The sequence below is a fragment of the Cololabis saira genome, chromosome 23 (genome assembly GCF_033807715.1).
Source record: "Cololabis saira isolate AMF1-May2022 chromosome 23, fColSai1.1, whole genome shotgun sequence".
NCBI lineage: Eukaryota > Metazoa > Chordata > Actinopteri > Beloniformes > Belonidae > Cololabis > Cololabis saira.
The window spans coordinates 35,284,152-35,306,752 of record NC_084609.1 but is presented as its reverse complement, the minus strand read 5'-3'; the positions used below and the strand labels follow the sequence as shown (position 1 = coordinate 35,306,752).

General features: G+C 42.9%; 1 long non-coding RNA gene across 1 annotated transcript; it reads right to left on the bottom strand.

Moving 5' to 3' along the window:
- Nucleotides 1-18,666: 18,666 nt before the first annotated feature.
- Nucleotides 18,667-21,510, bottom strand: LOC133424250 (uncharacterized). The gene is made up of 4 exons (XR_009770856.1): nucleotides 20,649-21,510; nucleotides 19,980-20,104; nucleotides 19,422-19,505; nucleotides 18,667-19,179 (listed from the first exon to the last, which is right to left on the bottom strand). It is a non-coding gene; the product is annotated as an uncharacterized LOC133424250 (long non-coding RNA).
- Nucleotides 21,511-22,601: the final 1,091 nt, after the last annotated feature.

The window sequence follows — 22,601 nt, the reverse complement described above, 5'->3', positions numbered from 1 at the left end:
AGGAGCAAAAGTTATGAAGCTGCAACAAAGTGTCAGCTTGTGTGTCGTGGAGGATCAGCAGGAGGTGTTAAATGAACACATACACATACACACCAGCTGATACTGAACGAGTGCATGAGATTTTATGAGAAACAAACACTCACACTCACATGGATGGATGATGGATGGATGGATGGATGGATGGATGGATGGATGGATGGATGAATGAAACGATGGATGGATGGATGGATGGATGGATGGATGATGGATGGATGATGAATGGATGGAAAGATGGAGGATGGATGGATGGATGATGGATGGATGGAAAGATGGATGGATGGATGATGGATGGATGGATGGATGGATGAAAAGATGGATGGATGAAAAGATGGATGGATGATGGATGGATGGTGGATGGATGAAAAGATGGATGGATGATGGATGGATGATGGATGGATGGTGGATGGATGGATGAAAAGATGGATGGATGATGGATGGAAAGATGGATGGATGGATGGATGATGGATGGATGGATGGAAAGATGGATGGATGGATGGATGATGGATGGATGGATGAATGGATGTATGAATGGATGGGTGGATGGATGGATGGATGGATGGAAAGATGGATGGATGGATGGAAAGATGGATGGGTGGAAAGATGGATGGATGGATGATGGATGGATGGAAAGATGGATGGATGGATGAATGGATGGATGATGGGAGGATGGATGAAAAGATGGATGGATGATGGATGGATGGATGGATGGATGAATTGGTGGATGAAAAGATGGATTAATGTATGAATGGATGAATTATGGGAGGATAAGAGGATGAGTGGAGGCTCGTTTGTGTCTCAAACACGTCGGAGGACTTTTGTCTCTGACGACGGTGACTCACGTCTCACCTCGTCACACACACACACACACACACACACACACACACACACACACACACACACACACACACACTCTCTCTCTCTCTCTCTCTCTCTCTCTCTCTCTCTCTCTCTCTCTCTCTCTCTCTCTCTCTCTCTCTCTCACACACTCTCACACTCTCTCTCTCTCTCTCTCTCTCTCTCTCTCTCTCTCTCTCTCTCACATACACACACACACACACACACACACACACACACACACTCTCTCTCTCTCTCTCTCTCTCTCTCTCTCTCTCTCACACACACACACACACACACGTGTTCACGGCCGTTGGAGGCGTGAACACGACTGGCGGCGTCTTAATTAGCCGTCAGCACCTCCTCATCAGCACTAATTATAGAGCAGAAGAAGAAGAGAGGCCTCCGCCGCCTCCAGCCGGCAAGACCCCCGCCGTGACATCATCACTCGTATTTATAGTCCCGCTCACACTCTCACTCTCACACACACACACACACACACACACACACACACACACACACACACACACACACACACACACACACACACACACACACACTCCTGCCAATCGTCGTCAGCGGCGACAGATGGTGATGATCAGCGTCGTCCCAGGAGATGGAGAACTCAACAACAACATAACAACACATGGACGAGAACATCCTGTTCGCCGCCTCACTCGCACACGCAGATACACACACACACACACACACACACACACACACACACACACACACACACACACACACACACACACACACACACACACACACACACACACACACACACACACACACACACACACACACACACACACACACACACACACACACACACACACGTACACAAGGAAATGACATAATACAGTAACATAGCCCAAGTTTGTTTTTACGCCACATTAAACCGTTTTAACCCGTATGCGACTACGTTTACAGTTTTGGGCCGACTGATTACAACAGGCTCTTAAACCGGTTCTATGGACTGGTTTAAACCAGTATAAACCAGTATAAGCCCGTTACATCCAGTTTAAAGCTGTTTAAACTGGTTTAAACCCATTAATCCAGTTTAAACCCATTTAAATGGGTTTGAACGGGTTTAAACTGGTTTATACTGGTTTACAGTAAAGTGGTTTATACTGGTTTAAACTGGTTTATACTGGTTTAAAGTGGTTTATACTGGTTTAAACTGGTTTATACAGCACAGAGACACAGGGGTGACAATTGACCCCAGACCTGTGATTTGTTTATGACGTCACACCTGTTTCATTTACGACTTCACCCCTGTTTTGTTTACAAGTTCACACCTGTGTTTTGCTTTTTTACGACTTCACACCTGTTTAGTTTTTTACAACGTCACACCTGTTTCGTTTACGACTTCACATCTGTGTTTTTTTATGACGTCATACTTGTTTTTTACGACTTCACACCTGTTTTGTTTTTTTACGACTTCACACCTGGTTTGTTTACGACTTCACACCTGTGTTTTGTTTACGACTGTCAAGGGTGGTTGTATGAGGACCCAGACGCAGGAGAGCCGGAGGCAGGAGTTCACAAAAACAGGGTTTATTCGGCAAAAACCAAAACCAAAAGCGCTGCTGGGCAGGATCAAAAAGAGGCAGAACAGAAACAGGGATCCAAAAAACTAGGCGTGGAAACATGGAGGAACCAAACAGGACGGACCGACAGGGAGCAAGACCAGATATACACAGGGGGTAACGAGACACAGGTGTGAACAATCAGGCCAGATGGAAAACAGGCGGGGCAGAACAGAAAACACAAACTGGGGGAAATATAAAACACTGCAATGACTTCACACCTGTGTTTTTTTATGATGTCATACTTGTTTTTTTTACGACTTCACACCTGTTTTGTTTATAACGTCACTTTTTTTTTTCTTTTTTACGACCACACACCTGTTTTTTTTATGACCTCTCACCTGTGTTTCGTGTTCAGGTAATTAGTCTCCCCAGTTTGCTTAGTGTGTTGCCAGGTTGTGTTTGTTGCCAGGTTGTGTTTGTTGTCGTTGTTGGATCCTGGTCAGTTCCAGATTTGACTCGTTTCTCCTGGTTTTTCTGGGACTCAAACCGCCGGTTCCTCTCCGCTCTGCGGTCACGTCTCCAGGCCTCCTGAGTTGTTGCCCTCCTCTTCCTCGCCAACCTTCGGTGCCCCTGCAGTCGTCCACCTGTTACTCAGACCTGCCAGCGCCGGCCCGTTTCCTGACACTGGTGCATGCTGGGAGTGAACTCGTTAGCCAGGCCCTGCTGCGCAGCGCTAATGTTGCTGCAGGAAAACTGATCAACAAACAGGAGCAACCTGACTGCAGAGAACCTGCTTCTGATGAATAAATACGTTTGAGGTCCTTTTATGACGTGAAATCTTTGACAGAACAGGTCTGTTTCTGTTTTAGTCAAAAACCTCAGATGATAAACACACATCATGTTTATCTAAACAACATGTTTATGTAAATGTAAAGAAATAAAATAATATAAAAATATTCAGAACCTTCAGAACCAGCAGGGTTCCTCCTCAGTAGATGGTTCCTACAGCAGGAACTACGGTGGCCGACAGTGTTATTAATAAGATAAGATCATGATTAGAGATTGACAAAAAGCACCTGTTAACGTTACACAGAGCCGTATGGGAGATTTGCAAGGCCCTGTGCGGAATGGCCGGGGGGGGCCTTCATGCCCGAGCGTAGCGCGCGGGCGCGAAATCTTTGGGTTTTTTGGGTCGGATCAGGTGTCTATATGCGCAATTTTAACTCTCCAATTGGCAAAATACTTGATACAAACACATACACACGTTTCATTATGAAGCATTGCATTGACAAGACATGATAAGTCAAGATATTTTTTATAGTAATGCCTGTTTATTACAACATTGTTCAGACACAAATAATCTTACATGAATCAAATCAGCCTGTTACTGAGAGCGACTTATATATTAGTGACATAGGGGCAGGGTGCGAAATTCGGGGGGGTCCGACCCCCCCGATTAACCCTTGAGCCCCCCTGAAGGACTCAAAAGCGAAATTTAGGGGGGGTCTCAATGTTGTCAAAAAATTTAATAAATTAAGCTATATAATATAATATGATAATTTGATTGGTCAATGGTCAATTAAATATGTTTAAGAGATCGCCATATCAAGTATTCACAATTCAAAACTTTTATTGGTTTAACACAAGTCCTGCACCTTTATGTATGCAAATTAGCCATGTGCGCCAACACAGCACAATGACCGGCTAGTTGAGAGTAGTTCATTTTCATGGTTCAGATTCGTTGTTGTTGTTCGGAGCCTCGGAGGAATGTTAACATTCAGAACACGAGCAGAGACGGAGGTCTCTATCAGAGACGAGGATCTTATTGATCAGCTCTCCGGCATTGTCTGAAAACACTAATCAGGCCGGAGTGAGGTCCTCCCGACCGAGACAGGTGCAGCGAGTCCTTGAGTCTCTGCAGCCGGAGGACGTTTCTGTCCTCAAGTAGAAACAAAAGAAATCAGAGCTGGAGAAAACCTCCAACTCTGATGGATGAAAATCAGAAAATGAATGAAATGAGGATTGATTTTTATTTCAGAATCTGAGCCCCCTGAGGACCAGAACCGGCGGATGGGAATCAAAACTTTCCAGAACTGAAGGTTTTACTGAACTCAACCAGACGAGGTTGGAACCTTAAAACCCAAAACTAGAACCGACCCGTAAACACACCAGAATAAACCTGGAGACGGCGGCGTGTTTGGCGATAAATATGAGACAAAATGAAATGATTCAATCCTTCGATCTCATTTTAAAAAGTTAAAGTTAAAGTCACACGTTGCTACAGTTAAACATAAATGTGTGGGGACGTGGGCAGCTCGACGTTCCTCATCTTCCTTTAATCAACAAACATCTGTTCTCTCTGTTTCCTCTGATGAGCTCGTTGCAGCGACGAGGAAACGAGCTTCTGCAGCTCCGTTAGTGGAGATCTGTCTTCATTTGGAGTCAGAGGAAACAAAGAGGAAACAGGGAGGAAACAGAGGAAACGGGGAGGGAAAACGATGAAAAGAGAGAGGAAACACAGTGGAAACGCAGAGGAAAAAAGGAGGAAACGGGGAGGAAAAATGGCGAAAAGACAGAAGAAACACAGAAACGCAGATGAAACGGGGAGGAAACACAGAGGAAACGGGGAGGAATCAGAGGAAACACAAAGGAATCAGAGGAAATGCGGAGGAAATGCAGAGGAAACGGGGAGGAAACGCGGCAGAAACATGGAGGAAACGGGCAGGAAACACGGAGGAAACATGGAGGAAATCATACGAAAAGATGGAGGAAACACAGTGGAAACACAGAGGAAACAAGGAGGAAACAAGGAGGAACCGGGGTGGAAAGATGGCGAAAAGACGGAAGAAACACAGTGGAAACGCAGAGGACCTGCGGACCTGACAGGCTGCACATCTGGATGTGAATCTGCCAGAGCTGAGGCTGTTAAAGGAGCTGTCAGTTCCGTCAGCTCCATCTCGTCTTCTGACGGTGTGAAGTTACAGACGTGGCTGCTGTTCTTGTTGCAGTTCTTCATCTGCTGACAAATCTGATGTTTTACTCACATTCAGATTTTGCTGACGACGAGCTGCAGTTTATTAAGTGACTGGCAAGTCCGTCTGCTATTGAATCCATCCATCATCCATCCATCATCCATCCATCATCCATCCATCATCCATCCATCATCCATCCATCCATCATCCATCCATCCATCATCCATCCTGCATCCATCATCCATCATCCATCCATCCATCCATCCATCCATCCATCATCCATCCATCCATCCATCCATCCCTCCATCCATCCATCCATCCATCCATCCATCCATCCATCCATCCATCATCCATCCATCCATCCATCCATCCCTCCATCCATCCATCCATCCCTCCATCCATCATCCATCCATCCATCCCTCCATCCATCCATCCATCCCTCCATCCATCATCCATCCATCCATCCCTCCATCGATCCATCCATCCATCATCCATCCATCCATCCATCCATCCCTCCATCCATCCATCCATCCCTCCATCCATCATCCATCCATCCATCCCTCCATCCATCCATCCATCCCTCCATCCATCATCCATCCATCCATCCCTCCATCGATCCATCCATCCATCATCCATCCTGCATCCATCATCCATCATCCATCCATCATCCATCCATCCATCCATCCATCCATCCATCCATCCATCCATCATCCATCCATCATCCATCCATCCATCCATCATCCATCCATCATCCATCCATCCATCCATCATCCATCCATCCATCCATCCATCCATCCATCCATCATCCATCCATCATCCATCCATCCATCCATCCATCCATCCATCCATCCATCCATCCATCCATCCATCCATCATCCATCCATCATCCATCCATCCATCCATCCATCCATCCATCCATCCATCCCTCCATCCATCCATCAACCATCCATCAACCATCCATCCATCATCCATCCATCCATCCATCCATCCATCCATCCATCCATCCATCAACCATCCATCAACCATCCATCAACCATCCATCAACCATCCATCATCCATCCATCCATCCATCCATCCATCCATCCATCCACCCCTCCATCCATCATACATCATCCATCCATCATCCAACATCCATCCATCCATCCATCCATATATCCATCCATCCATCCATCAATCATCCATCCATCCATCCATCATCCATCATCCATCCATCCATCCACCATTCATCCATCCATCCATCATCCATCATCCATCCATCCATCATCCATCCATCATCCATCCATCCATCATCCATCCATCCATCCATCATCCATCCATCCATCCATCCATCCACCATTCATCCATCATCCATCATCCATCCATCCATCCATCCATCATCCATCCATCATCCATCCATCATCCATCCATCCATCCATCCATCCATCCATCCATCCATCCATCCATCATTCATCCATCATCCATCCATCCATCCATCCATCCATCCATCCATCCATCCATCATCCACCATTCATCCATCCATCCATCATCCATCATCCATCCATCCATCATCCATCCATCATCCATCCATCCACCATTCATCCATCCAAGAAACCCTGAATTAAAGAACGTCCCCGTCCGCAACAATCGTACAAAAGGACATTTTTATCCATCACTTCCTCCCTTTTACCGTCCTCTGTTCCCAGGAGCCGCGCAATCACTTCTGCTTTATTCCCAACTTTCTATTTATAGTCCCCCACCTCCCCTCTTCCGCCGAAGAAAAGACTGCTTTGTGATGTGGTCACAGAGGAGGAGGAGGAGGAGGAGGCTTAAAGACCTGGAGATGGGAGGAGGATGAAGAGGAGGAGGAGGAAGAGGAGGCTGCAGGCCGGCCGTCTGCTGAAAGAAAACGATAGAATCTGCATGACGGAGAAAAAGCTCCGCGGGGGCAGTTCGGGGAGATTTGTGGGATCGTAAACACGACCGTCGTCCCGTTATCGATCACAGAGTCAGTTCTCCGCAGAGGAAGAAATGTGCTGACAAAAAAAATACAACAACAGGCGTCGCAGGGCCACTGGAGGCTGGACCACCCCCCCCTCGCTGCTGCGGCGCTAGCTGAACGCTGACGGGTTTCTACGGGTGGGAACCTCCGTTTACCTCGGTCTGAGGGACGTTTGACGACGTCACGACGTGTCCTTTACCTCTTTTCCACCAAACCGGTTCCAGAGGAAACGCAGAGGAAATAAGGAGGAAACACGGAGGAAACGTAGAGGAATCAAGGTATCCACAAGGAGGAAACAGAAAAAACGTGGAGGAAACGCGGAGGAAACGTAGGGGAAACACAGAGAAAAGATGGAGGAAACACAGAGGAAATGCAGCGGGAACAAGGAGGAAACGTAGAGGAGACACGGAGGAAACGCAGAGGAATCAGAAGAAACAGGGAGGAAACATGCCGGAGAAAACAGAAGAAACAGATGAAACACGGAAGAAACGCTGAGGAAACAAGGAGGAAACAGAAGAAACGTGGAGGAAACATCAGAGGAAACGCTGAGGAAATGCGGAGGAATCAGAGGAAACGCAGAAGAAACAAGGAGGAAACGTAGAGGAAACACGGAGGAAACAAGGAGGAAACGTAGAGGAAACACAGAGGAAATGCAGAGGAATCAGAAGAAACAGGGAGGAAACTTGGAGAGAACTGTCATGGTTCGGTTTGCTGAGGACCCAAGTGCAGGAGAGCAGGAGCCAGGAGTTGCAACAAAAAAGGATTTATTCCACCAAAAGCCAAACTAAAATGCTGCAGAGCAGGATCAAAAACACAAAGTAACAGGGATCAAAACTTGGAGCACATGGAGGGAACAAACAGTACGGTCCGACAGGGGACAAAGGAATGACAAGACAAGATATACTGAGGGGATAACGAGACATGACGAGACACAGGTGCAGACACAATCAGGGCAGATGGGACACAGGCGGGGCAAGACAGAAACTGAAGGCAGGGGGGAATGTCAACCTTGACAAAAACAGAAGAAACAGATGAAACACGGAAGAAACGCTGAGGAAACAAGGAGGAAACGCGGAGGAAACAGAAGAAACGTGGAGGAAACGCAGAGGAAACGATTAGGAAATGCAGAGGAATCAGAGGAAACGCAGAAGAAACAAGGAGGAACAAGGAGGAAACGTGGAGGAACGCTGAGGAAATGTGGAGGAATCAGAGGAAACGCAGAGGAAACAAGGAGGAAACACAGATGAAACGCAGAAGAAACATGGAGGAAACGTAGAGGAATCAGAGGAAACGTAGAGGAAACAAGGTTTCCAAAAGGAGGAAACAGAAAAAACGTAGAGGAAACGTGGATGAAACACAGAGGAAACACGGAGGAAACGTAGAGGAAACAGAAGAAACGTGGAGGAAACGCAGAGGAAACGATTAGGAAATGCAGAGGAATCAGAGGAAACGCAGAAGAAACAAGGAGGAACAAGGAGGAAACGTGGAGGAACGCTGAGGAAATGTGGAGGAATCAGAGGAAACGCAGAGGAAACAAGGAGGAAACACAGATGAAACGCAGAAGAAACATGGAGGAAACGTAGAGGAATCAGAGGAAACGTAGAGGAAACAAGGTTTCCAAAAGGAGGAAACAGAAAAAACGTAGAGGAAACGTGGATGAAACACAGAGGAAACACGGAGGAAACGTAGAGGAAACAAGGAGGAAACACAGAGGAAACGCAGAGGAAACACGGAGAAAAGATGGAGGAAACACAGAGGAAACGCAGAAGAAACACGGAGGAAAGGCAGAAGAAACAGGGAGGAAACATGGAGGAAACGCTGAGGAATCAAGGAGGAAACGCGGAGGAAACAGAAGAAACGTGGAGGAAACGCAGAGGAAACAGAGGAAATGCGGAGGAATCAGAGGAAACGCAGAAGAAACAAGGAGGAAACGTGGAGGAACACTGAGGAAATGTGAAGGAATCAGAGGAAACGCAGAGGAAACGCAGAGGAAACGCAGAGGAAACAAGGAGGAAACGTAGAGGAAACAAGGTTTCCACAAGGAGGAAACAGAAAAAATGTGGAGAAAACGCGGAGGAAACACAGAGGAAACGCGGAGGAAAGGCGAAGGAATCAGAATTCCCGGAGCCAGTTCTTTGTCAGTGGAATCAAAAAGCCCGGTTCCAAATTCAGCACTGGCCCAGAACCAGAACCTGGAACCGGTTTGGTGGAAAGGGGGTATTTAAGGCCATACTTGCCAGGACACGCTGTTGTTAGCTCCTCCTCTAACCAGGAGAGGCTGGCTCTCAACCTAAGTCCAACTTAACTGCACAAATAAACATATTTATGGTGGCGGCAGCTTCCTCACCTCCGGCCAGACGGTGTTTACTCGCAGGGCTGACGAGACACAGGCGCAAACAATCAGGATTGAGAGGAACAAGGAAGTGACTTTCAAAATAAAACATCAAAAAAGAAAAGCTCGTAAAAGTGTCAAAAAGGCGCCTCAGAAACTCAGTCTAAACATTCCTCCTTAAAAATTTTAATAATTATATCTTTCTAATCCCCCAAGTTATTTTTATTTTGAAATTCATTTTCTAAACTTTACTTTCTTTGCCTGTTTTAATACCCAGGTTATCCCCACCCCCCTAAAACACCTGAAGACCTGCTGAGCTTCTTCAGGTTCAAGTTTTTAAGCCGCCACAGACGCCCAGCGACCCTAGAGCCGTTCGTGGTGATGAATCTGTGCAATAAAGTTTAATTTGAATCAAATTCTTCAGCAGACTGCCCCTCTTCCTCCTCCTCCTTTTCCTCCTCCTCCTCCTCCTGCCGCGTTATGAAGCCCTTTGGTGTGAAACCAGTCAGCTTTATTGGATTGAACATCTCGGCATCGTTACCCACAATGCACCAGCGGTGATGGTTCTGCCTCTGCTTCTTTTTTGTGTGTGAATTATTAAAATCCACTGGAACCAGCGCCATCATTTATTTTTTATTACATCACCACAACGGCATAACTGCAGACACCTTGATGAATTATGGATGAGATTAACGCTCACACACACACACACACACACACACACACACACACACACACACACACACACACACACACACACACACACACACACACACACACACACACACACACACACACACACACACACACACACACACACACACACACACACACACACTTGGAGGAAGAGTCGGTGTGAAGTACAGGATGGAGACGCAGATGTTGAATCAGTGATCCGCTGGTTTCTGAAACAAACCCCCCGTTCACAGGTCCGTCTGGGACTCCGAGTCACTTCCTGTTTTTATGTTCTTGCGTCTTTTCAGATGAACTAATAAAGTTATGGAATCGGTTCTCTGAGTCTCTGAACCACACCTTAACTAAACCGAGCCGCTCTACTGTACGCCAAAGCAGCGTCACAAGTGCAAAACTCTTTCCTTCGTGGATTCCCAGTACTGGTAGGACTAACGGTCCAGAACTTTTCCTAAACGCTGAGCAGCTCTGATCCAGAGGTGCAAAAGCGGGTATCGCCCAGGGTTCACTTACTTTCTCTAAAGAGCTGTGAACGTTTCACGTTTCACGTTTCAAAAGCAAAAATATTTCGTGTTTTCAGCTTAAAAACATCTTTTGTTATTGTGAGAATTGTGGAGAAGATCGGATCCTGGTGGTCCGTCGAGGAACTGCGTGTTTTCATACTTCCGGGTCGGCTTCAGCTTTGAAAGTTTCCTTTCCGATTCGATATTGAGTAAAATTCAGGCTGGTATCGGTGATTCGATACCGATACATTCTGCAAATACACCTAATTTCCCTGGTAAATCTAAAAAAATTGGTGTATTTTAGATATTATATATATATATATATATATAGCGGTAACGCTTTTGACTGAGAAAAGTAATGCGCGTCATCGCAGGATGGAGACTCACATTTTGATGTATAACACACCTGGGTGCACGTTACGGTTCGGGCCGTATTAACTGCCGAAGGAATGGCATAAATTGTGCCAAAATTACAAGATTAATTCAAAATGGCCGACTTCCTGTTCGGTTTCGGCCATGGCGCCAAGAGACTTTTCTTTCAGTTGCGACATGATACAGGTGTGTACTGATTTTCGTGCATGTACGTCAAACCGTATTGTGGGGCTTGAGGCACAAAGTTTTCAAGGGGGCGCTGTTGAGCCATTTTACCACGCCCATTAATGCAAACCATTAAACATCAAATTTTGGCCTGGCTCCGTGCAAAATTTGGTGACTTTTGGGGCATGTTTAGGGGGAAAAAAGGCCCTCCTTTCGTCGGAAAAATAAAAAATAAATAAAAAAAAAAAAGAAGGAAAATTCCTACAGATACAAAAGGGCCTTCGCACTGTAAGTGCTCGGGCCCTAATAATAATAATAAATACCACAAATGACTGAGGTATCAAAAGTATCGATATTTTAGTTTGAGAATCGATTTTAGAGCAAACAGATCTGGTATCGGAAGTATCGATATGTAAGTATTGATCCTCACATCATCACATCACTATTGAAAACCAGATATTGCTTCTCAGTTTAAAGATGCACCATGGCCTCAGAAACTCATCAATACTTATGCCCTGGGAGGTACTGACCTGGTACGGACCTGGGTGCCAGTGGTTCTGGTCTGCAGGACAGGCCCGGTCCCAGACGATGAGCGCAGCTTCAGCATCCTGATATCACTAATATCAGTATTTCTGGATGTGCATCTCGTCTTCACCTTGACTTCAGCTCTGGGTTTTTATTGATCGGCCTCATTAGTCTGAGCGAGTTGTTCAACTCTGAGGCATCTGGTCACGTGACCGGCGTGTTGGTGGAAGTAATTATAGGGGGGTGGTGGCAGCCAGTCAGGGCTCCTTCGGGAGGGAATCAGGAGGGAATCAGGAGGGAATCAGGAGGGAATCGGGAGGGAATCGGGAGGGAATCAGGAGGGAATCAGGAGGGAATCAGGAGGGAATCAGGAGGGAATCAAGAGGGAATCAAGAGGGAATCAGGAGGTCTCGACCGCTGGTTGCTTCAGATAAACAAAAACTCTCCACGATCGATCCGACTGAGTCCTGGAGCTGCTCAGGGTTTTAATTAACCAGTCACCCCCAGCTCTGAGGTCTCTGAGGTCTGGCTGCCTGTCCATCAGAGGACTTTACAGTTCTGATCCTGGGGCCGGATTCACAAAACATTCTTAAGAAAAAAAATCTTCTTAAGTGTCATTTTTTTCTTAAGTTCAGTCTTAAGAAGAAAAAAGAGAAGAAGTCATATTCTCCAAAAACGTTTTCAGTATTTTCTCAACTTTCTTCTTAAGTTTCTTCTTAAGAAAAAACTTAAGAAAAAATGGTTTTCTTGAAATAAAAGTTCTGAAATTTGTTCTTGACTTTTTTCTTAACTTTAAGACAACCTTGACCTGTCTTAAAATTTCTTCTGTGAAAAGGTAAGACTCTCCTTTTTCAACACATTTTAGACAAGTTTAGACTAGTAGGTCATAGTTTGAGGATATACTTTGTAATTAATTACATAAAGAGCCTGTTAACTGTTTGTTAGCATGTTAGTTAGCGTGGTAGTTAATTATTATTAATTTTCCCCAATAGTATTTTTTTCCCACATTAATCTCATCCACCATAACCTTGAAAAGTTCCTGCATCTCTTTTTCTCCTTCTCCATGTTTAGTGAGTGACTGACGGTTAAGATGCAAACTACCTGTAGAAATGTTGTTTGTTGGCGCGTGCAATGCAATGACATATTTTAAGAAGTTCTTAAGTAGGAAAAATAAGAAATTCTTAAGAAATGACAGTTTTTAAGACGGTTCTTAAGAACATATTGGTGAATCTGGCCCCTGGTCTATAAAGCTCTGAATGGTCCAGGACCAGAACACATCAGGGACCTCCAGACCCCTCAGGTCATCTGGATCTGGTTTAGTATCTGTTCAGACCCAAAACCAGACATGGAGAACCTGCATTCAGCTTCTATGCTCCACATGTCTGGAACAAACTCCCAGAAGCCTCAGATCAGTTGAAACACTCAGTTTATTTAAGTCCAGGTGGAAGACTCACCTGGTCTCAGCTGCACCTGAATAAACATCAGAATCTGGTTTATTTGATTTGATCTATTGTCCCTTTTCTTTTTTGTTTAATTTTAAATAATGTTTTTTACTTATGTTTTAATGTCTCTGTGAAGCTCTTTGGACCACATTTTTGCTGAATTGTGTTTTACAGATAAACCTGCTGATGTAACCACATTATTTGTACATAAACACACAGATAGCAACAACAACTTTCTTTTTAGTTTTTGGTGCATAAGAAGTAAGGCCTTGTTACCGTGGTAACCTGCTGTGTTTCAGGGGAAGTGAACAGACTCCTTTTGACTTATTAGGCCATACACGCTAACGCCTACCGGCAATTTAGAGTCGTCAATCAACTGATCATACGGTTTTTGACCTGTGGAACCCCAAGAAACCTCATTTAAGCACAAGGAGGACGTATAAACTCCACACAGATATAAAGTCCAGACACGTCTTTGTCCTTTGGGACCATCGCAGACTTGCAGTTGGGTGTCTTCTTACCCGTCTGGATGATCCTTTATTTTTACTCCGGAGGAACTGGTTCCCTTTTCTTCCAGAAGAGACCTGGAATACTGATGTGGAACATAAGTCAGAGTGTCGTCAGCATATAAACGGACAGTTAAAGAAGCAGAGATCCTCATGCAGAGCCTTGTGGGACTCCACTGGGCTGCAGCCATCTGAGATCGCTTAGACTTGTCGTTTATCCACTGAAATGATTCCAGATTTGTATATAAATAAACTTTACTTACTTACTAGATAGACGTGTTCAGGGACACCCCCGACCCTGTGTTGCATAAAGGGACACCATGACCTCGTGTTACATTCAGGGACACCATGACTCCGTGTTACATTCAGGGACTAGGGTTGCCACCCGTCCCGTAAAATACGTCATTCGTAGTAAATTTAACTAAAGGTGAAACAAATATATTATTTCCCCCACTACATTCAAAGTGAGATATTTCAAGCCTTTATTTGTTATGATTTTGGTGATTATGGCTCACAGTTTATGAAAACCCCAAATAAAAAATAAATTAGAGAATATTTTATGAAATCAATAAACAATTCCATCATCAAAATGATAACAAATAAAGGTTTAACATATCTTGCTTTGCATGTAATAAGACTAGGTAAAAATAAATTCACTTTTACACCATATTCTAGTTGAATTATTGAAATAAATTCACTTTTACACCATATTCTTCACCTGTGGGTTATACATCTTGGTGGACATACATAGCATAGGAGGATATTTCAGTTGCTAGTATGGTTGGCTGTCTGTACAGTCATGCAAGTTCAATGCTATTAAAGCACTTTAAACTTTAAATCAAAGCATTTTGTTTTTTCATATAAAATAAACACATTTTTATGCACTGCGCTGCTGAAATCGGGGCGTCCCTTATTTCTATTTCTGAAAGGTGGCAACCCTATCAGGGACACCACCTACGCGTGTTACATTCAGGGACACCATGACCCCAACAAATGTCCCCGCGGTGCGTTCACTGACCTGGGCGCCAGCGTGTCACCTCCAGTAACTCCTCTGCTGTTTGACATTCAGCAGCGTCTCCTCCCCTCCCTACACACACACACACACACACACACACACACACACACACACACACACACACACACACACACACACACACACACACACACACACTCTTGTTCAGCTCTGAGGGAACTGTTAACCTGTGAGTGTGTTCAGGATGAATCTTCTCTCCTGGAGTCTCGGAGGATCCTCTTCTCTTCCAGCGGAGGATGAACGAGTGGGGGGGACGGGGGAGGATAGCTAGTTATGGAGGATGCGGCTCCGCTGCAGCTGATGGATGGAGTGATAAAGAGGAGAATAAAAGGAAGTGAAACGAGGTAGTTGAGCTGAAGGACGCCGGTTCAGGCTCCGAGTTCAGACGTTTAATGAGACACTTTCAAGGCTGAGGGGACGGACACTCTCACCTCGTCCTCCAGCAGAGACGCCGGGGACGATGGGGACACAGGAGACGCTGGAGACAAAAACGTCCAGGTCTTCACCTCGTCCTGACTCCAGCAGAGACGCCGGAGATACCGGAGACACCGGAGACACCTGAGACACCAGAGACCCAAGAGACGCAGGAAACCCAGGACACGCCATAGACGCCAAAGACGTCAGAGAAGCCGGTGTTGTGATCAAATTCATCACGCCGGGTTCTTAAATTGAGCTGGAAAAGGTAAATAAGACACAAAACTGGGATAGAATTAAAGTAGGCCTCATGAGTGAGATCGGCAGAGCAGGCTCCTGCAGCCTGCTTGGTCAATCGTCCCGCCAGATCTGCCGGTCTCTGTCCTGAGAACACATTTTATTACACTTGAGAAAGGGGGGTAAATAGCCCAACTTGTTTTATTGCTCAGGGGCCTCTCTCCTTATCAGTGTCTGGTACAGCATGGTACTTTCAGTGAAAAGACACCTTAGTTTCACATACAGAAACATTTAGTTAATCAGCACATGCAGTTTACATATTCAGTTTGATTTTAAACTATTCTTTATATAATCCATCATAACACCGGAGACGCCAGGGACGCAAGATACGCAGGAGACGCTGGAGACGCCAGAGAAAGTCAGAAACGCTGGAGACGCCTGAAACAACAGAAACACCGCCGGAGACGGCGGAGACGGCGGAGAAGCCAGGGATGCTAGAGACACAGGAGACACCTGATACACCGGAGACGCCGGACGTTCGAGCGTCGGGGCTTCCTTCAGATGCTAAACATTAAACAGGTGGATTTTTCTATTGTGTTTTCAGCCCCCACGAATAACCAGGTTCCTTGAATGACCACCAAACGCTTGCCGTCTCCATGGCAACCGTTCACGTTCCATCATCAGCACCAGCTTCGGGTTGGCCTCTACCAACCAGGGGCCTGGGGGCAGAGCCAGCCGGGGGCCGGAGGCGGAGCCGGTCGTCAGGGGCTCGTCCGGGAGCTGAACGTTGGTTCTGGTCCACGGCTCCATGTTCTGGTCATGTGACGTCCTCAGAACTCTGAGTTATCAAAGGGAGACTTCCTGTTTCCAGTGGCTGAGGCCTGACCGTCTGATGAAGATGATGATGAATCATCATCCTCATCTTCATCTTCATCATCATTGATGATGATGATGAAGATGAAGATGCCGAGCCTCCCGGCGGCCGACAGTGATCTGATTAGAGGTAATGAACGTCAGCAGAGATGGACTCGTTCCTCTGTACTCGGCTGCTCCGTCCTGCTTCCTGATACGACGGTCGTCTCACTCCGACTCGTTAACGACTCGTTAACGAGCAACTATGAATCATTCATTCACTCATCCAGAGTTGCTGGTTGAATTATCTCTGGTTGTTTAAAAAAGTCACGAGACGAGTGGAACGACTGTTTCAGCTTCGTTCCAGTTGTTCATCTGTTAACTAACATTCCCTTCCTCCATCCCTCCATCATCCATCCATCCATCCCTCCATCCATCCATCATCCATCCATCCATCCATCCATCCCTCCATCATCCATCCATCCATCCCTCCATCCATCCATCATCCATCCATCCATCCATCCATCCATCCCTCCATCATCCATCCATCCATCCATCCCTCCATCCATCCATCCATCCATCCATCCATCCATCCATCCATCCATCCATCCATCCATCCATCCATCCATCCATCCATTTATCAATCCATCCATCCATCCATCCATTTATCAATCCATCCATCCATCCATCCATTTATCAATCCATCCATCCATCCCTCCCTCCCTCCCTCCATCCATCCATCCATCCATCCATCCATCCATCCATCCATCCATCCATCATCCATCCATCCATCCATCCATCCATTTATCAATCCATCCATCCATCCATCCATTTATCAATCCATCCATCCATCCATCCATCCATCCATCCATCCATCCATCCATCCATCCATCCATCAATCTATTCATTAAAACCATCCATCCATCCATCCATCCATCCATCCATCCATCCATCCATCCATCCATCCATCAATCTATTCATTAAAACCATCCATCCATCCATCCATCCATCCATCAATCTATTCATTAAAACCATCCATCCATCCATCCATCCATCCATCCATCCATCCATCCATCCATCCATCCATCCATCCATCCATCCATCCATCCATCAATCTATTCATTAAAACCATCCATCCATCCATCCATCCATCCATCCATCCATCCATCCATCCATCCATCCATCCATCCATCAATCTATTCATTAAAACCATCCATCCATCCATCCATCCATCCATCCATCCATCCATCCATCCATCCATCCATCCATCCATCCATCCATCCATCCATCCATCCATCAATCTATTCATTAAAACCATCCATCCATCCATCCATCCATCCATCCATCCATCCATCCATCCATCCATCCATCCATCCATCCATCCATCAATCTATTCATTAAAACCATCCATCCATCCATCCATCCATCCATCCATCCATCCATCCATCCATCCATCCATCCATCCAAATTAGCATCTATTCCCAGGCGAAAAAAAAGTATACTTTAGCATAATAAATTTAAGCACACTTTAGTATACTTCATAAGCACATAATTATTGTACTCAAAGTGTGTTATTTTCGAGTACTAAAAACGTACTTAGTATACTAATGATATATCATTAGTGCTACTTAAGACATACTTAAATACAACTTAGTGTACTTGACTGTACTATTTTGAGACACCATTAAGATCAACTTAAACATACTTAAGTACAATTTTCTCTACTAATACTGTACTTATTTAAAATGTTCTTTAATTCGATTTAAAGTATACTTTAATCCACTTTTCAGATTACTATTAATACATTTAGAATATACTGGAAATGTATTTCTATTTTAATCATAATGTGTTGCCATTGCATTTTAAATATATTAAAAAAAAAAATTAATAAAAATTAAAAAGTTGTACTTAAGTATATTATATTTCATCTTAATGGTGTCTCAAAATAGTACAGATAAGTACACTAAGTTGTACTTTAGTATATCTTAAGTAGCACTAATGATATATCATTAGTATACTAAGTACATTGTTAGCACATCGAAAATAGTACACTGTGAGTACACTAATTATGTGCGCAGGAAGTATACTAGATGTACTTCATTAAAATACACTTCAATAGTACACAGAAAGTACAATTATTTCATAATTAATTTGAATTTGGAATGAGTTTTAAGTAAACATAAAAAATAATTAGAACATACTTGGAGTAGAAAAAAAGTTTATTTTTAACATGCACGGCATTGCAGGAAAAATATGCATAAATCAAGTACATTTAAGTACAACTTAAAGATGTAAAGTTTAGTGTTGGTACAGTACATCTAAACAACATTTTCAAACAGTTGCTCTTCATCGTAACATTTTTTTTCAAATTTGGATCATTTGACCCCAGATAATTATTTTTAGTAATATTAAGTTCACAAAAAAAAGAAAAAAGTTTATCAACAAATTTTACAGAGACCTGAACAGCTTGATCTTCAGAAGAAACAATAGATGTGCTAGCTGTGCACCGCAGAGAAGCTAGTAATGACAGAAATTAACATTAAACTGACTTTTGAAACATGGACACAGTTTGTGTAAACTCAAAATGTATGTCCACCAAAAAATAAACAAACAAAAACTATTACAACCAGTTACTGATGTTACTGCTTACTGTTTCTTTTTGGTCACAAAATTCTCATCGTTACATTTTCTCCGAATCACTGCTCTCACATCAGACACAGTTGTTCCTGGAAATTCAGCAATAACTGTATCTGTAAAATAGAAAAGGACAAATAAAATGGTATTACAAATCATGCTTTTCCAAAGTTATCACATTAGCAAGAAGGGGGCTTACATACACGAGGAAAACCTGAAACATGTTGCTTCTGACTATGGCCAAGGCAAGGGTGGAGGCAGAAAAACAAAATGATAATAAGGAAAAATAGACTTAAACTTATAATGAAAAATGTGTCTTATCCTCCCACAATATTCCCTTATTCCTGTAAATACTTACATTTGTTTGAAGAACTTGTGATGGGTCAATCTGTGTTTCATCTTCATCTGAAGTGAGACTGGAAGTTGCAGTAATTCTTTTTTTCTGTACCGAAGAGAAAGAATGTATTATATGACAACAACATATGAACTATACCACAGATTTTTTAGAAAAACATTTCAAATATAAAACATCATAGTATTACAGTGTCATAAATTCATTAAGGATTTTATGTGTATGACATGACACTCCTCTTCTCTTTCATCTTTGCAGCCAGCAGGAGAAACAAAATGTTTTACTAGCTACTGTAGTGCATTTTGGGATATTCAAACAGATTAATTCATCACTCAAGGTTCTATAGTTTCAGACAAAAATAATTCAGTGGGTGACATTCACTTCATATCATTTTTCATAAACAAGATGACGAGACAATATTAAAAGCATAACCAACCTACAAATATGGATTTCAGTGAATCAAGACTGGTAAGTATAAGAAATGGAGCAGCATTTTGAACCTACAGGTGTTTTAATCTAAGTTTATTTTCTAAATAAACTACCAACACAAGCAACAAAAATAACCTTTGGTTTGCTTCCGTCATATGTTGTGGTACAAGGTGAGGTCCTTCTCCTTGCAACTGCCATGTGCCAGATGTCTTCATCCTTGAGGAAGGCTTCTTTTCTTTCCATCAACTCCTTGTAGTTGTCTGTAACCACAACCATACATCAGACAAACTGTCAAAACCATGTTTTTTCCCTCTTTTGCTCAATATTTTAGATATTTTGTATGTCTCGTGAAATGCACCACGATCAATCTAATATTATACACAACAAGTCACTTTAAGTCTTTTTATAAAGACAGTTACATAAAAATTTAAATTACATACAAGGTTAACATTAACAATCATTAGCATGAGCCACTGGCAAATTCTTTATCAAATAATCACTAACACTTGCTGGCTGGCAAGTGCTAGCAGAACAAATTTGTACAAACAATTTTGTTCTTGTTCTTTTCTTTACATTGTGGCAATTGTCCATTTATGGTTAGCACCACACAAAACTTTAGCTAAACATGCTCCACACAGCATGCTCACGAATGTTCGCACTAATTGACGCATTAGCTGCAGCCAACTAGTTAGCTATTAGCTAATGCAGCATGTGAATGATTACTTTGCCTATTAACTTGTTTAGTCATTGTAGAAATAATATTCATTCATAAAATACTTCACACCATGCACGAGCAGTACAAACCTCGAGTAGGAGCGGTTTTGCGGCCACCTTGTCTTTAGGTGCTTTCCTGGTCGGCCAGCACACTTGTATCCATCCGTCTTCACTCGACAGGTCCGGCCGTTTTAATACCTGAACAAGCTGCTGTCTGTACTGAGGTGTCACAATGTCAGTACTTTCGACGTGAATTGTGTTGTCCCTAAAATAAAACATCCCGAACTTGCATTGCGCCATTGTCGACTATGACGACGTTTCCTTCAGCTTCATTCAAGCAGGCTGCATTCGGGGGAAACCAATCAGCGGCAGCGCAGCCGCGAGTAGGCTACTTCAGGGTCAATTTGAAAAATGTGAAAAATGCACCACATGCAAATTTTCACTGCCAAATTGTAAAAAATAGGGATTACATATCAGTGTGTATTCTTGGTGTGCCTTAAAACAAAAATGGTAATAGTAATAGTCTAACAGTTGTGGTATAACAAAATACAAACAAAATCATAGGGGTGAATACTTTTTCAAGGCACTGTACCTGGCCTCAAAATGTTGAACTTTAACAAACTGTTTTCATGCAAAATCAAAGACTTAATTTTTCAGTTATGTTATGTGTTTTTTGATTGCTGTAAAATGTAAGTGAAACAATCCAAGCTTTGGAATATGTACTTTCCATGTGATGATAAGAAATACACAAGGTTGTACTGTTTTTTTAAATTAGAAATACTGGTGACTACTGCATTATATAAAAGCATATGGTCAATTGAAAGGTGCTCTATGTTGTTGCTGTTCATGTTTATTCATAATTCACCATTAAATTTGAAGAATAGATGGATGGATTTTTAAGTATTGCATAAAAACAACGGTGGTGTTGAAGTAATCCAAATGTACTTTGTATCACTAATTGCTAACATTTTAAAATTGAAATAGAAATGTAAGGATATTTTTTCAATTAGAAAAGGTATTGTTACATAACAGCAATGTTGCATTTTGCTAGTAAAATACAATATTTTAAAAGGTTGAAGAGAAAGGGTCAGCTAAAGAAATTAACTGTTATTCTACATGCTTTTAAACTGATCTAAGCACAAGAAATGGCTAAATAAATACTGATTAATTTGTTCTGGTTTATAGTGTACTTATGAAGAATACACTAATTTACCACTGAAGTAGTTTTTAATTATTAATACACTTATTTTAAGTGCACTTTAACACTACTATGCTAACAATGATATGAAAAAAAATGTTATAAAAGTAAACTTATAAAAAGGTTGCTAAAAGTGCACTTAATAAAAGTAGATGCAAATATACTAAAATTAAACTTATATTTAAAGCATTCAAAGTACATAATAAATGAATATACTAATAAAACACTTATATATATTTCAATGTTAGTATATTTTATATGAATGTACTTAATATGAATTTAAGTATTAGTACAAAGTAGTGTACTTTATCTAAGTAAACTTAAGTACTACTGAGGGAATAATACATTTGTAATTAATACATTTATAATATATTTTTGGTTTACTTTATTTTAACACATTAAGTCCAAATGTGCTGGAAATGTACTTTCAGAAAATTAAGTACATTTTTAGTACATTAAAGTATATTACTTTTTTACCTGGGTTTACATCTCTATATTTTCACCTGATGAGATACATGAGAAGTTCAACCTGTACAGTCGTCATGGAGACAACATCCACCTCAGGAGACTGTGAAAAGGTAAAGTTGGACATTTTCAACTGGGGATTGAGTTCCTCTTGGATCCAGGCCCCCTAGTGGTCCGTGAAGGAACTGCAACAGCTCTTAAAACCTTGTTTTTGTTCTAAATTTCTCTGTTAATCGCTCGTCTCATCCGTGTCGGGTTTTTAAGACCCTGGGGCTCCTTGTGCTGAAGGTGACCGCGGTTCTGGCCAGTTCTGGCCGGTTCTGGCCACCCCCCCTCACGAGCAGATTGTAAACCGGCGAGCTGAGACCGATGGAGGTGGA